The sequence below is a fragment of the Leiobunum rupestre genome, chromosome 6 (assembly GCF_980474605.1).
Source record: "Leiobunum rupestre chromosome 6, qqLeiRupe1.1.hap1, whole genome shotgun sequence".
Lineage (NCBI taxonomy): Eukaryota > Metazoa > Arthropoda > Arachnida > Opiliones > Sclerosomatidae > Leiobunum > Leiobunum rupestre.
Window position 1 is genome coordinate 54,370,792 of NC_143389.1, and position 15,000 is coordinate 54,385,791.

At 45.2% G+C, this 15,000-nt stretch overlaps 16 non-coding genes across 16 annotated transcripts; all 16 read right to left on the reverse strand.

Annotated features, from left to right (window-relative positions):
- Positions 1-972: 972 nt before the first annotated feature.
- Positions 973-1,045, reverse strand: TRNAV-CAC (transfer RNA valine (anticodon CAC)). Its single transcript has one exon. It is a non-coding gene; the product is annotated as a tRNA-Val (tRNA).
- A 333-nt stretch (positions 1,046-1,378) lies between these two features.
- TRNAV-CAC (transfer RNA valine (anticodon CAC)) lies at positions 1,379-1,451 on the reverse strand. The gene has a single exon. It is a non-coding gene; the product is annotated as a tRNA-Val (tRNA).
- Positions 1,452-2,193: 742 nt separating this feature from the next.
- TRNAV-CAC (transfer RNA valine (anticodon CAC)) lies at positions 2,194-2,266 on the reverse strand. The gene has a single exon. It is a non-coding gene; the product is annotated as a tRNA-Val (tRNA).
- A 333-nt stretch (positions 2,267-2,599) lies between these two features.
- TRNAV-CAC (transfer RNA valine (anticodon CAC)) lies at positions 2,600-2,672 on the reverse strand. Its single transcript has one exon. It is a non-coding gene; the product is annotated as a tRNA-Val (tRNA).
- Positions 2,673-4,230: 1,558 nt separating this feature from the next.
- Positions 4,231-4,303, reverse strand: TRNAV-CAC (transfer RNA valine (anticodon CAC)). Its single transcript has one exon. It is a non-coding gene; the product is annotated as a tRNA-Val (tRNA).
- Positions 4,304-5,045: 742 nt separating this feature from the next.
- Positions 5,046-5,118, reverse strand: TRNAV-CAC (transfer RNA valine (anticodon CAC)). The gene has a single exon. It is a non-coding gene; the product is annotated as a tRNA-Val (tRNA).
- A 744-nt stretch (positions 5,119-5,862) lies between these two features.
- TRNAV-CAC (transfer RNA valine (anticodon CAC)) lies at positions 5,863-5,935 on the reverse strand. Its single transcript has one exon. It is a non-coding gene; the product is annotated as a tRNA-Val (tRNA).
- A 744-nt stretch (positions 5,936-6,679) lies between these two features.
- TRNAV-CAC (transfer RNA valine (anticodon CAC)) lies at positions 6,680-6,752 on the reverse strand. The gene has a single exon. It is a non-coding gene; the product is annotated as a tRNA-Val (tRNA).
- Positions 6,753-7,493: 741 nt separating this feature from the next.
- On the reverse strand, positions 7,494-7,566 carry TRNAV-CAC (transfer RNA valine (anticodon CAC)). The gene has a single exon. It is a non-coding gene; the product is annotated as a tRNA-Val (tRNA).
- A 335-nt stretch (positions 7,567-7,901) lies between these two features.
- Positions 7,902-7,974, reverse strand: TRNAV-CAC (transfer RNA valine (anticodon CAC)). Its single transcript has one exon. It is a non-coding gene; the product is annotated as a tRNA-Val (tRNA).
- A 1,556-nt stretch (positions 7,975-9,530) lies between these two features.
- TRNAV-CAC (transfer RNA valine (anticodon CAC)) lies at positions 9,531-9,603 on the reverse strand. The gene has a single exon. It is a non-coding gene; the product is annotated as a tRNA-Val (tRNA).
- A 1,147-nt stretch (positions 9,604-10,750) lies between these two features.
- TRNAV-CAC (transfer RNA valine (anticodon CAC)) lies at positions 10,751-10,823 on the reverse strand. The gene has a single exon. It is a non-coding gene; the product is annotated as a tRNA-Val (tRNA).
- A 744-nt stretch (positions 10,824-11,567) lies between these two features.
- TRNAV-CAC (transfer RNA valine (anticodon CAC)) lies at positions 11,568-11,640 on the reverse strand. Its single transcript has one exon. It is a non-coding gene; the product is annotated as a tRNA-Val (tRNA).
- Positions 11,641-11,961: 321 nt separating this feature from the next.
- TRNAV-CAC (transfer RNA valine (anticodon CAC)) lies at positions 11,962-12,034 on the reverse strand. The gene has a single exon. It is a non-coding gene; the product is annotated as a tRNA-Val (tRNA).
- Positions 12,035-13,217: 1,183 nt separating this feature from the next.
- On the reverse strand, positions 13,218-13,290 carry TRNAV-CAC (transfer RNA valine (anticodon CAC)). Its single transcript has one exon. It is a non-coding gene; the product is annotated as a tRNA-Val (tRNA).
- Positions 13,291-14,848: 1,558 nt separating this feature from the next.
- On the reverse strand, positions 14,849-14,921 carry TRNAV-CAC (transfer RNA valine (anticodon CAC)). The gene has a single exon. It is a non-coding gene; the product is annotated as a tRNA-Val (tRNA).
- Positions 14,922-15,000: the final 79 nt, after the last annotated feature.

Genomic DNA, 15,000 nt, shown 5'->3' on the forward strand with positions numbered 1-15,000 from the left:
CCCCGGCGGGGAATCGAACCCCGGTCTCCCGCGTGACAGGCGGGGATACTCACCACTATACTACCGAGGACCCGAAAGTAGCACTTTTTGAATTTTTTAAAAAATTTTAGAAAACTCCGAATATTTCGTTCTAACACAAGCCAAAAGAAAACCATTCGGTATCTACCAGGGCTCGAACTTGGGACCTTCCGCGTGTGAGGCGGACGTGATAACCACTACATCATAGATACGCCAATAGCCGGATTATAAACGGAGGAAAATCGTCTAGGAGAAAGAATTGCTATTTAACTAAGGCCCGAAACCGTGTACTTTTTTTCCAAACGGACGCTTTTGTTATCGTGATAAAAAAAAAACAGACACCAAAATGCCTCTCTGCCATCTTTTAAAAATGCAGCTAGCTATGCCTCCCCGGCGGGGAATCGAACCCCGGTCTCCCGCGTGACAGGCGGGGATACTCACCACTATACTACCGAGGACCGGAAAGTAGCAATTTTTTGAATTTTTTAAAAATTTGTAGAAAACTCCGAATATTTCTTTCTAACACAAGCCAAAAGAAAACCATTCTGTATCTACCAGGGCTCGAACTTGGGACCTTTCGCGTGTGAGGCGGACGTGATAACCACTACACCATAGATACGCCAATAGCCGGATTATAAACGGAGGAAAATCGTCTAGGAGAAAGTATTGCAATTTAACCAAGGCCCGAAACCGTGTACTTTTTTTCCAAACGGACGCTTTTGTTATCGTGATGAAACAGAATCGCTGACACCAAAATGCCTCTCTGCCATCTTTTAAAAATGCAGCTAGCTATGCCTCCCCGGCGGGGAATCGAACCCCGGTCTCCCGCGTGACAGGCGGGGATACTCACCACTATACTACCGAGGACCCGAAAGTAGCACTTTTTGAATTTTTTAAAAATTTGTAGAAAACTCCGAATATTTCGTTCTAACACAAGCCAAAAGAAAATCATTCTGTATCTACCAGGGCTCGAACTTGGGACCTTCCGCGTGTGAGGCGGACGTGATAACCACTACACCATAGATACGCCAATAGCCGGATTATAAACGGAGGAAAATCGTCTAGGAGAAAGAATTGCAATTTAACTAAGGCCCGAAACCGTGTACTTTTTTTCCAAACGGACGCTTTTGTTATCGTGATAAAAAAAAAACAGACACCAAAATGCCTCTCTGCCATCTTTTAAAAATGCAGCTAGCTATGCCTCCCCGGCGGGGAATCGAACCCCGGTCTCCCGCGTGACAGGCGGGGATACTCACCACTATACTACCGAGGACCCGAAAGTAGCACTTTTTGAATTTTTTAAAAATTTGTAGAAAACTCCGAATATTTCGTTCTAACACAAGCCAAAAGAAAATCATTCTGTATCTACCAGGGCTCGAACTTGGGACCTTCCGCGTGTGAGGCGGACGTGATAACCACTACACCATAGATACGCCAATAGCCGGATTATAAACGGAGGAAAATCGTCTAGGAGAAAGAATTGCAATTTAACCAAGGCCCGAAACCGTGTACTTTTTTTCCAAACGGACGCTTTTGTTATCGTGATGAAACAGAATCGCTGACACCAAAATGCCTCTCTGCCATCTTTTAAAAATGCAGCTAGCTATGCCTCCCCAGCGAAATTGAACCCCGGTCTCCCGCGTGACAGGCGGGGATACTCACCACTATACTACCGAGGACCCGAAAGTAGCAATTTTTTGAATTTTTTAAAAATTTGTAGAAAACTCCGAATATTTCTTTCTAACACAAGCCAAAAGAAAACCATTCTGTATCTACCAGGGCTCGAACTTGGGACCTTTCGCGTGTGAGGCGGACGTGATAACCACTACACCATAGATACGCCAATAGCCGGATTATAAACGGAGGAAAATCGTCTAGGAGAAAGTATTGCAATTTAACCAAGGCCCGAAACCGTGTACTTTTTTTCCAAACGGACGCTTTTGTTATCGTGATGAAACAGAATCGCTGACACCAAAATGCCTCTCTGCCATCTTTTAAAAATGCAGCTAGCTATGCCTCCCCGGCGGGGAATCGAACCCCGGTCTCCCGCGTGACAGGCGGGGATACTCACCACTATACTACCGAGGACCCGAAAGTAGCACTTTTTGAATTTTTTAAAAATTTGTAGAAAACTCCGAATATTTCGTTCTAACACAAGCCAAAAGAAAATCATTCTGTATCTACCAGGGCTCGAACTTGGGACCTTCCGCGTGTGAGGCGGACGTGATAACCACTACACCATAGATACGCCAATAGCCGGATTATAAACGGAGGAAAATCGTCTAGGAGAAAGAATTGCAATTTAACTAAGGCCCGAAACCGTGTACTTTTTTTCCAAACGGACGCTTTTGTTATCGTGATAAAAAAAAAACAGACACCAAAATGCCTCTCTGCCATCTTTTAAAAATGCAGCTAGCTATGCCTCCCCGGCGGGGAATCGAACCCCGGTCTCCCGCGTGACAGGCGGGGATACTCACCACTATACTACCGAGGACCCGAAAGTAGCACTTTTTGAATTTTTTAAAAATTTGTAGAAAACTCCGAATATTTCGTTCTAACACAAGCCAAAAGAAAATCATTCTGTATCTACCAGGGCTCGAACTTGGGACCTTCCGCGTGTGAGGCGGACGTGATAACCACTACACCATAGATACGCCAATAGCCGGATTATAAACGGAGGAAAATCGTCTAGGAGAAAGAATTGCAATTTAACCAAGGCCCGAAACCGTGTACTTTTTTTCCAAACGGACGCTTTTGTTATCGTGATGAAACAGAATCGCTGACACCAAAATGCCTCTCTGCCATCTTTTAAAAATGCAGCTAGCTATGCCTCCCCAGCGAAATTGAACCCCGGTCTCCCGCGTGACAGGCGGGGATACTCACCACTATACTACCGAGGACCCGAAAGTAGCACTTTTTGAATTTTTTAAAAATTTGTAGAAAACTCCGAATATTTCGTTCTAACACAAGCCAAAAGAAAATCATTCTGTATCTACCAGGGCTCGAACTTGGGACCTTCCGCGTGTGAGGCTGACGTGATAACCACTACACCATAGATACGCCAACAGCCGGATTATAAACGGAGGAAAATCGTCTAGGAGAAAGAATTGCAATTTAACCAAGGCCCGAAACCGTGTACTTTTTTTCCAAACGGACGCTTTTGTTATCGTGATGAAACAGAATCGCTGACACCAAAATGCCTCTCTGCCATCTTTTAAAAATGCAGCTAGCTCTGCCTCCCCGGCGGGGAATCGAACCCCGGTCTCCCGCGTGACAGGCGGGGATACTCACCACTATACTACCGAGGACCGGAAAGTAGCAATTTTTTGAATTTTTTAAAAATTTGTAGAAAACTCCGAATATTTCTTTCTAACACAAGCCAAAAGAAAACCATTCTGTATCTACCAGGGCTCGAACTTGGGACCTTTCGCGTGTGAGGCGGACGTGATAACCACTACACCATAGATACGCCAATAGCCGGATTATAAACGGAGGAAAATCGTCTAGGAGAAAGTATTGCAATTTAACCAAGGCCCGAAACCGTGTACTTTTTTTCCAAACGGACGCTTTTGTTATCGTGATGAAACAGAATCGCTGACACCAAAATGCCTCTCTGCCATCTTTTAAAAATGCAGCTAGCTATGCCTCCCCGGCGGGGAATCGAACCCCGGTCTCCCGCGTGACAGGCGGGGATACTCACCACTATACTACCGAGGACCCGAAAGTAGCACTTTTTGAATTTTTTAAAAATTTGTAGAAAACTCCGAATATTTCGTTCTAACACAAGCCAAAAGAAAATCATTCTGTATCTACCAGGGCTCGAACTTGGGACCTTCCGCGTGTGAGGCGGACGTGATAACCACTACTCCATAGATACGCCAATAGCCGGATTATAAACGGAGGAAAATCGTCTAGGAGAAAGAATTGCAATTTAACCAAGGCCCGAAACCGTGTACTTTTTTTCCAAACGGACGCTTTTGTTATCGTGATGAAACAGAATCGCTGACACCAAAATGCCTCTCTGCCATCTTTTAAAAATGCAGCTAGCTATGCCTCCCCGGCGGGGAATCGAACCCCGGTCTCCCGCGTGACAGGCGGGGATACTCACCACTATACTACCGAGGACCCGAAAGTAGCACTTTTTGAATTTTTTAAAAATTTGTAGAAAACTCCGAATATTTCGTTCTAACACAAGCCAAAAGAAAATCATTCTGTATCTACCAGGGCTCGAACTTGGGACCTTCCGCGTGTGAGGCGGACGTGATAACCACTACACCATAGATACACCAATAGCCGGATTATAAACGGAGGAAAATCGTCTAGGAGAAAGAATTGCAATTTAACCAAGGCCCGAAACCATGTACTTTTTTTCCAAACGGACGCTTTTGTTATCGTGATGAAACAGAATCGCTGACACCAAAATGCCTCTCTGCCATCTTTTAAAAATGCAGCTAGCTATGCCTCCCCAGCGAAATTGAACCCCGGTCTCCCGCGTGACAGGCGGGGATACTCACCACTATACTACCGAGGACCCGAAAGTAGCACTTTTTGAATTTTTTAAAAATTTGTAGAAAACTCCGAATATTTCGTTCTAACACAAGCCAAAAGAAAATCATTCTGTATCTACCAGGGCTCGAACTTGGGACCTTCCGCGTGTGAGGCTGACGTGATAACCACTACACCATAGATACGCCAACAGCCGGATTATAAACGGAGGAAAATCGTCTAGGAGAAAGAATTGCAATTTAACCAAGGCCCGAAACCGTGTACTTTTTTTCCAAACGGACGCTTTTGTTATCGTGATGAAACAGAATCGCTGACACCAAAATGCCTCTCTGCCATCTTTTAAAAATGCAGCTAGCTCTGCCTCCCCGGCGGGGAATCGAACCCCGGTCTCCCGCGTGACAGGCGGGGATACTCACCACTATACTACCGAGGACCGGAAAGTAGCAATTTTTTGAATTTTTTAAAAATTTGTAGAAAACTCCGAATATTTCTTTCTAACACAAGCCGAAAGAAAACCATTCTGTATCTACCAGGGCTCGAACTTGGGACCTTCCGCGTGTGAGGCGGACGTGATAACCACTACACCATAGATACGCCAATAGCCGGATTATAAACGGAGGAAAATCGTCTAGGAGAAAGAATTGCAATTTAACCAAGGCCCGAAACCGTGTACTTTTTTTCCAAACGGACGCTTTTGTTATCGTGATGAAACAGAATCGCTGACACCAAAATGCCTCTCTGCCATCTTTTAAAAATGCAGCTAGCTATGCCTCCCCGGCGGGGAATCGAACCCCGGTCTCCCGCGTGACAGGCGGGGATACTCACCACTATACTACCGAGGACCCGAAAGTAGCACTTTTTGAATTTTTTAAAAATTTGTAGAAAACTCCGAATATTTCGTTCTAACACAAGCCAAAAGAAAATCATTCTGTATCTACCAGGGCTCGAACTTGGGACCTTCCGCGTGTGAGGCTGACGTGATAACCACTACACCATAGATACGCCAACAGCCGGATTATAAACGGAGGAAAATCGTCTAGGAGAAAGAATTGCAATTTAACCAAGGCCCGAAACCGTGTACTTTTTTTCCAAACGGACGCTTTTGTTATCGTGATGAAACAGAATCGCTGACACCAAAATGCCTCTCTGCCATCTTTTAAAAATGCAGCTAGCTCTGCCTCCCCGGCGGGGAATCGAACCCCGGTCTCCCGCGTGACAGGCGGGGATACTCACCACTATACTACCGAGGACCGGAAAGTAGCAATTTTTTGAATTCTTTAAAAATTTGTAGAAAACTCCGAATATTTCTTTCTAACACAAGCCGAAAGAAAACCATTCTGTATCTACCAGGGCTCGAACTTGGGACCTTCCGCGTGTGAGGCGGACGTGATAACCACTACACCATAGATACGCCAATAGCCGGATTATAAACGGAGGAAAATCGTCTAGGAGAAAGAATTGCAATTTAACCAAGGCCCGAAACCGTGTACTTTTTTTCCAAACGGACGCTTTTGTTATCGTGATGAAACAGAATCGCTGACACCAAAATGCCTCTCTGCCATCTTTTAAAAATGCAGCTAGCTATGCCTCCCCGGCGGGGAATCGAACCCCGGTCTCCCGCGTGACAGGCGGGGATACTCACCACTATACTACCGAGGACCCGAAAGTAGCACTTTTTGAATTTTTTAAAAATTTGTAGAAAACTCCGAATATTTCGTTCTAACACAAGCCAAAAGAAAATCATTCTGTATCTACCAGGGCTCGAACTTGGGACCTTCCGCGTGTGAGGCTGACGTGATAACCACTACACCATAGATACGCCAACAGCCGGATTATAAACGGAGGAAAATCGTCTAGGAGAAAGAATTGCAATTTAACCAAGGCCCGAAACCGTGTACTTTTTTTCCAAACGGACGCTTTTGTTATCGTGATGAAACAGAATCGCTGACACCAAAATGCCTCTCTGCCATCTTTTAAAAATGCAGCTAGCTCTGCCTCCCCGGCGGGGAATCGAACCCCGGTCTCCCGCGTGACAGGCGGGGATACTCACCACTATACTACCGAGGACCGGAAAGTAGCAATTTTTTGAATTTTTTAAAAATTTGTAGAAAACTCCGAATATTTCTTTCTAACACAAGCCGAAAGAAAACCATTCTGTATCTACCAGGGCTCGAACTTGGGACCTTCCGCGTGTGAGGCGGACGTGATAACCACTACACCATAGATACGCCAATAGCCGGATTATAAACGGAGGAAAATCGTCTAGGAGAAAGAATTGCAATTTAACTAAGGCCCGAAACCGTGTACTTTTTTTCCAAACGGACGCTTTTGTTATCGTGATAAAAAAAAAACAGACACCAAAATGCCTCTCTGCCATCTTTTAAAAATGCAGCTAGCTATGCCTCCCCGGCGGGGAATCGAACCCCGGTCTCCCGCGTGACAGGCGGGGATACTCACCACTATACTACCGAGGACCCGAAAGTGGCACTTTTTGAATTTTTTAAAAATTTGTAGAAAACTCCGAATATTTCGTTCTAACACAAGCCAAAAGAAAATCATTCTGTATCTACCAGGGCTCGAACTTGGGACCTTCCGCGTGTGAGGCTGACGTGATAACCACTACACCATAGATACGTCAACAGCCGGATTATAAACGGAGGAAAATCGTCTAGGAGAAAGAATTGCAATTTAACCAAAGCCCGAAACCGTGTACTTTTTTTCCAAACGGACGCTTTTGTTATCGTGATGAAACAGAATCGCTGACACCAAAATGCCTCTCTGCCATCTTTTAAAAATGCAGCTAGCTATGCCTCCCCGGCGGGGAATCGAACCCCGGTCTCCCGCGTGACAGGCGGGGATACTCACCACTATACTACCGAGGACCCGAAAGTAGCACTTTTTGAATTTTTTAAAAATTTGTAGAAAACTCCGAATATTTCTTTCTAACACAAGCCAAAAGAAAACCATTCTGTATCTACCAGGGCTCGAACTTGGGACCTTCCGCGTGTGAGGCGGACGTGATAACCACTACACCATAGATACGCCAATAGCCGGATTATAAACGGAGGAAAATCGTCTATGAGAAAGTATTGCAATTTAACCAAGGCCCGAAACCGTGTACTTTTTTTCCAAACGGACGCTTTTGTTATCGTGATGAAACAGAATCGCTGACACCAAAATGCCTCTCTGCCATCTTTTAAAAATGCAGCTAGCTATGCCTCCCCGGCGGGGAATCGAACCCCGGTCTCCCGCGTGACAGGCGGGGATACTCACCACTATACTACCGAGGACCCGAAAGGAGCACTTTTAGAATTTTTTAAAAATTTGTAGAAAACTCCGAATATTTCGTTCTAACACAAGCCAAAAGAAAACCATTCGGTATCTACCAGGGCTCGAACTTGGGACCTTCCGCGTGTGAGGCGGACGTGATAACCACTACACCATAGATACGCCAATAGCCGGATTATAAACGGAGGAAAATCGTCTAGGAGAAAGAATTGCAATTTAACCAAGGCCCGAAACCGTGTACTTTTTTTCCAAACGGACGCTTTTGTTATCGTGAAGAAACAGAATCGCTGACACCAAAATGCCTCTCTGCCATCTTTTAAAAATGCAGCTAGCTATGCCTCCCCGGCGGGGAATCGAACCCCGGTCTCCCGCGTGACAGGCGGGGATACTCACCACTATACTACCGAGGACCCGAAAGTAGCACTTTTTGAATTTTTTAAAAATTTTTAGAAAACTCCGAATATTTCGTTCTAACACAAGCCAAAAGAAAACCATTCGGTATCTACCAGGGCTCGAACTTGGGACCTTCCGCGTGTGAAGCGGACGTGATAACCACTACACCATAGATACGCCAATAGCCGGATTATAAACGGAGGAAAATCGTCTAGGAGAAAGAATTGCAATTTAACCAAGGCCCGAAACCGTGTACTTTTTTTCCAAACGGACGCTTTTGTTATCGTGATGAAACAGAATCGCTGACACCAAAATGCCTCTCTGCCATCTTTTAAAAATGCAGCTAGCTATGCCTCCCCGGCGGGGAATCGAACCCCGGTCTCCCGCGTGACAGGCGGGGATACTCACCACTATACTACCGAGGACCCGAAAGTAGCACTTTTTGAATTTTTTTAAAATTTTTAGAAAACTCCGAATATTTCGTTCTAACACAAGCCAAAAGAAAACCATTCGGTATCTACCAGGGCTCGAACTTGGGACCTTCCGCGTGTGAAGCGGACGTGATAACCACTACATCATAGATACGCCAATAGCCGGATTATAAACGGAGGAAAATCGTCTAGGAGAAAGAATTGCAATTTAACTAAGGCCCGAAACCGTGTACTTTTTTCCAAACGGACGCTTTTGTTATCGTGATAAAAAAAAAACAGACACCAAAATGCCTCTCTGCCATCTTTTAAAAATGCAGCTAGCTATGCCTCCCCGGCGGGGAATCGAACCCCGGTCTCCCGCGTGACAGGCGGGGATACTCACCACTATACTACCGAGGACCCGAAAGGAGCACTTTTAGAATTTTTTAAAAATTTGTAGAAAACTCCGAATATTTCGTTCTAACACAAGCCAAAAGAAAACCATTCTGTATCTACCAGGGCTCGAACTTGGGACTTTCCGCGTGTGAGGCGGACGTGATAACCACTACACCATAGATACGTCAATAGACGGATTATAAACGGAGGAAAATGGTCTAGGAGAAAGAATTGCAATTTAACCAAGGCCCGAAACCGTGTACTTTTTTTCCAAACGGACGCTTTTGTTATCGTGATGAAACAGAATCGCTGACACCAAAATGCCTCTCTGCCATCTTTTAAAAATGCAGCTAGCTATGCCTCCCCGGCGGGGAATCGAACCCCGGTCTCCCGCGTGACAGGCGGGGATACTCACCACTATACTACCGAGGACCCGAAAGGAGCACTTTTAGAATTTTTTAAAAATTTGTAGAAAACTCCGAATATTTCGTTCTAACACAAGCCAAAAGAAAACCATTCTGTATCTACCAGGGCTCGAACTTGGGACCTTCCGCGTGTGAGGCGGACGTGATAACCACTACACCATAGATACGCCAATAGACGGATTATAAACGGAGGAAAATGGTCTAGGAGAAAGAATTGCAATTTAACCAAGGCCCGAAACCGTGTACTTTTTTCCAAACGGACGCTTTTGTTATCGTGATGAAACAGAATCGCTGACACCAAAATGCCTCTCTGCCATCTTTTAAAAATGCAGCTAGCTATGCCTCCCCGGCGGGGAATCGAACCCCGGTCTCCCGCGTGACAGGCGGGGATACTCACCACTATACTACCGAGGACCCGAAAGTAGCACTTTTTGAATTTTTTAAAAATTTTTAGAAAACTCCGAATATTTCGTTCTAACACAAGCCAAAAGAAAACCATTCGGTATCTTCCAGGGCTCGAACTTGGGACCTTCCGCGTGTGAGGCGGACGTGATAACCACTACATCATAGATACGCCAATAGCCGGATTATAAACGGAGGAAAATCGTCTAGGAGAAAGAATTGCAATTTAACTAAGGCCCGAAACCGTGTACTTTTTTTCCAAACGGACGCTTTTGTTATCGTGATAAAAAAAAACAGACACCAAAATGCCTCTCTGCCATCTTTTAAAAATGCAGCTAGTTATGCCTGCCCGGCGGGGAATCGAACCCCGGTCTCCCGCGTGACAGGCGGGGATACTCACCACTATACTACCGAGGACCCGAAAGGAACACTTTTAGAATTTTTTAAAAATTTGTAGAAAACTCCGAATATTTCGTTCTAACACAAGCCAAAAGAAAACCATTCTGTATCTACCACGGCTCGAAATTGGGACCTTCCGCGTGTGAGGCGGACGTGATAACCACTACACCATAGATACGCCAATAGACGGATTATAAACGGAGGAAAATTGTCTAGGAGAAAGAATTGCAATTTAACCAAGGCCCGAAACCGTGTACTTTTTTTCCAAACGGACGCTTTTGTTATCGTGATGAAACAGAATCGCTGACACCAAAATGCCTCTCTGCCATCTTTTAAAAATGCAGCTAGCTATGCCTCCCCGGCGGGGAATCGAACCCCGGTCTCCCGCGTGACAGGCGGGGATACTCACCACTATACTACCGAGGACCCGAAAGGAGCACTTTTAGAATTTTTTAAAAATTTGTAGAAAACTCCGAATATTTCGTTCTAACACAAGCCAAAAGAAAATCATTCTGTATCTACCAGGGCTCGAACTTGGGACCTTCCGCGTGTGAGGCGGACGTGATAACCACTACACCATAGATACGCCAATAGCCGGATTATAAACGGAGGAAAATCGTCTAGGAGAAAGAATTGCAATTTAACCAAGGCCCGAAACCGTGTACTTTTTTTCCAAACGGACGCTTTTGTTATCGTGATGAAACAGAATCGCTGACACCAAAATGCCTCTCTGCCATCTTTTAAAAATGCAGCTAGCTCTGCCTCCCCGGCGGGGAATCGAACCCCGGTCTCCCGCGTGACAGGCGGGGATACTCACCACTATACTACCGAGGACCGGAAAGTAGCAATTTTTTGAATTTTTTAAAAATTTGTAGAAAACTCCGAATATTTCTTTCTAACACAAGCCAAAAGAAAAATATTATGTATCTACCATGGCTCGAACTTGGGACCTTCCGCGTGTGAGGCGAACGTGATAACCACTACACCATAGATACGCCAATAGCCGGATTATAAACGGAGGAAAATCGTCTAGGAGAAAGAATTGCAATTTAACCAAGGCCCGAAACCGTGTACTTTTTTTCCAAACGGACGCTTTTGTTATCGTGATGAAACAGAATCGCTGACACCAAAATGCCTCTCTGCCATCTTTTAAAAATGCAGCTAGCTATGCCTCCCCGGCGGGGAATCGAACCCCGGTCTCCCGCGTGACAGGCGGGGATACTCACCACTATACTACCGAGGACCCGAAAGTAGCACTTTTTGAATTTTTGAAAAATTTGTAGAAAACTCCGAATATTTCGTTCTAACACAAGCCAAAAGAAAAATATTCTGTATCTACCAGGGCTCGAACTTGGGACCTTCCGCGTGTGAGGCGAACGTGATAACCACTACACCATAGATACGCCAATAGCCGGATTATAAACGGAGGAAAATCGTCTAGGAGAAAGAATTGCAATTTAACCAAGGCCCGAAACCGTGTACTTTTTTTCCAAACGGACGCTTTTGTTATCGTGATGAAACAGAATCGCTGACACCAAAATGCCACTCTGCCATCTTTTAAAAATGCAGCTAGCTCTGCCTCCCCGGCGGGGAATCGAACCCCGGTCTCCCGCGTGACAGGCGGGGATACTCACCACTATACTACCGAGGACCCGAAAGTTTTTTAAAAATTTTTAGAAAACTCCGAATATTTCGTTCAAACAAAAGCCAAAAGAAAACCATTCGGTATCTACCAGGGCTCGAACTTGGGACCTTCCGCGTGTGAGGCGGACGTGATAACCACTACACCATAGATACGCCAAAAGCCGGATTATAAACGGAGGAAAATCGTCTAGGAGAAAGAATTGCAATTTAACCAAGGCCCGAAACCGTGTACTTTTTTTCCAAACGGACGCTTTTGTTATCGTGATGAAACAGAATCGCTGACACCAAAATGCCTCTCTGCCATCTTTTAAAAATGCAGCTAGCTATGCCTCCCCGGCGGGGAATCGAACCCCGGTCTCCCGCGTGACAGGCGGGGATACTCACCACTATACTACCGAGGACCCGAAAGTAACACTTTTTGAATTTTTTAAAAATTTTTAGAAAACTCCGAATATTTCGTTCTAACACAAGCCAAAAGAAAACCATTCGGTATCTACCAGGGCTCGAACTTGGGACCTTCCGCGTGTGAGGCGGACGTGATAACCACTACATCATAGATACGCCAATAGCCGGATTATAAACGGAGGAAAATCGTCTAGGAGAAAGAATTGCAATTTAACTAAGGCCCGAAACCGTGTACTTTTTTTCCAAACAGACGCTTTTGTTATCGTGATAAAAAAAAAACAGACACCAAAATGCCTCTCTGCCATCTTTTAAAAATGCAGCTAGTTATGCCTCCCCGGCGGGGAATCGAACCCCGGTCTCCCGCGTGACAGGCGGGGAATCGAACCCCGGTCTCCCGCGTGACAGGCGGGGATACTCACCACTATACTACCGAGGACCCGAAAGGAACACTTTTAGAATTTTTTAAAAATTTGTAGAAAACTCCGAATATTTCGTTCTAACACAAGCCAAAAGAAAACCATTCTGTATCTACCACGGCTCGAACTTGGGACCTTCCGCGTGTGAGGCGGACGTGATAACCACTACACCATAGATACGCCAATAGACGGATTATAAACGGAGGAAAATTGTCTAGGAGAAAGAATTGCAATTTAACCAAGGCCCGAAACCGTGTACTTTTTTTCCAAACGGACGCTTTTGTTATCGTGATGAAACAGAATCGCTGACACCAAAATGCCTCTCTGCCATCTTTTAAAAATGCAGCTAGCTATGCCTCCCCGGCGGGGAATCGAACCCCGGTCTCCCGCGTGACAGGCGGGGATACTCACCACTATACTACCGAGGACCCGAAAGGAGCACTTTTAGAATTTTTTAAAAATTTGTAGAAAACTCCGAATATTTCTTTCTAACACAAGCCAAAAGAAAATCATTCTGTATCTACCAGGGCTCGAACTTGGGACCTTCCGCGTGTGAGGCGGACGTGATAACCACTACACCATAGATACGCCAATAGCCGGATTATAAACGGAGGAAAATCGTCTAGGAGAAAGAATTGCAATTTAACCAAGGCCCGAAACCGTGTACTTTTTTTCCAAACGGACGCTTTTGTTATCGTGATGAAACAGAATCGCTGACACCAAAATGCCTCTCTGCCATCTTTTAAAAATGCAGCTAGCTCTGCCTCCCCGGCGGGGAATCGAACCCCGGTCTCCCGCGTGACAGGCGGGGATACTCACCACTATACTACCGAGGACCGGAAAGTAGCAATTTTTTGAATTTTTTAAAAATTTGTAGAAAACTCCGAATATTTCTTTCTAACACAAGCCAAAAGAAAAATATTATGTATCTACCATGGCTCGAACTTGGGACCTTCCGCGTGTGAGGCGAACGTGATAACCACTACACCATAGATACGCCAATAGCCGGATTATAAACGGAGGAAAATCGTCTAGGAGAAAGAATTGCAATTTAACCAAGGCCCGAAACCGTTAACTTTTTTTCCAAACGGACGCTTTTGTTATCGTGATGAAACAGAATCGCTGACACCAAAATGCCTCTCTGCCATCTTTTAAAAATGCAGCTAGCTATGCCTCCCCGGCGGGGAATCGAACCCCGGTCTCCCGCGTGACAGGCGGGGATACTCACCACTATACTACCGAGGACCCGAAAGTAGCACTTTTTGAATTTTTTAAAAATTTTTAGAAAACTCCGAATATTTCGTTCTAACACAAGCCAAAAGAAAACCATTCGGTATCTTCCAGGGCTCGAACTTGGGACCTTCCGCGTGTGAGGCGGACGTGATAACCACTACATCATAGATACCCCAATAGCCGGATTATAAACGGAGGAAAATCGTCTAGGAGAAAGAATTGCAATTTAACTAAGGCCCGAAACCGTGTACTTTTTTTCCAAACAGACGCTTTTGTTATCGTGATAAAAAAAAAACAGACACCAAAATGCCTCTCTGCCATCTTTTAAAAATGCAGCTAGTTATGCCTGCCCGGCGGGGAATCGAACCCCGGTCTCCCGCGTGACAGGCGGGGATACTCACCACTATACTACCGAGGACCCGAAAGGAACACTTTTAGAATTTTTTAAAAATTTGTAGAAAACTCCGAATATTTCGCTCTAACACAAGCCAAAAGAAAACCATTCTGTATCTACCACGGCTCGAACTTGGGACCTTCCGCGTGTGAGGCGGACGTGATAACCACTACACCATAGATACGCCAATAGACGGATTATAAACGGAGGAAAATTGTCTAGGAGAAAGAATTGCAATTTAACCAAGGCCCGAAACCGTGTACTTTTTTTCCAAACGGACGCTTTTGTTATCGTGATGAAACAGAATCGCTGACACCAAAATGCCTCTCTGCCATCTTTTAAAAATGCAGCTAGCTATGCCTCCCCGGCGGGGAATCGAACCCCGGTCTCCCGCGTGACAGGCGGGGATACTCACCACTATACTACCGAGGACCCGAAAGGAGCACTTTTAGAATTTTTTAAAAATTTGTAGAAAACTCCGAATATTTCGTTCTAACACAAGCCAAAAGAAAATCATTCTGTATCTACCAGGGCTCGAACTTGGGACCTTCCGCGTGTGAGGCGGACGTGATAACCACTACACCATAGATACGCCAATAGCCGGATTATAAACGGAGGAAAATCGTCTAGGAGAAAGAATTGCAATTTAACCAAGGCCCGAAACCGTGTAC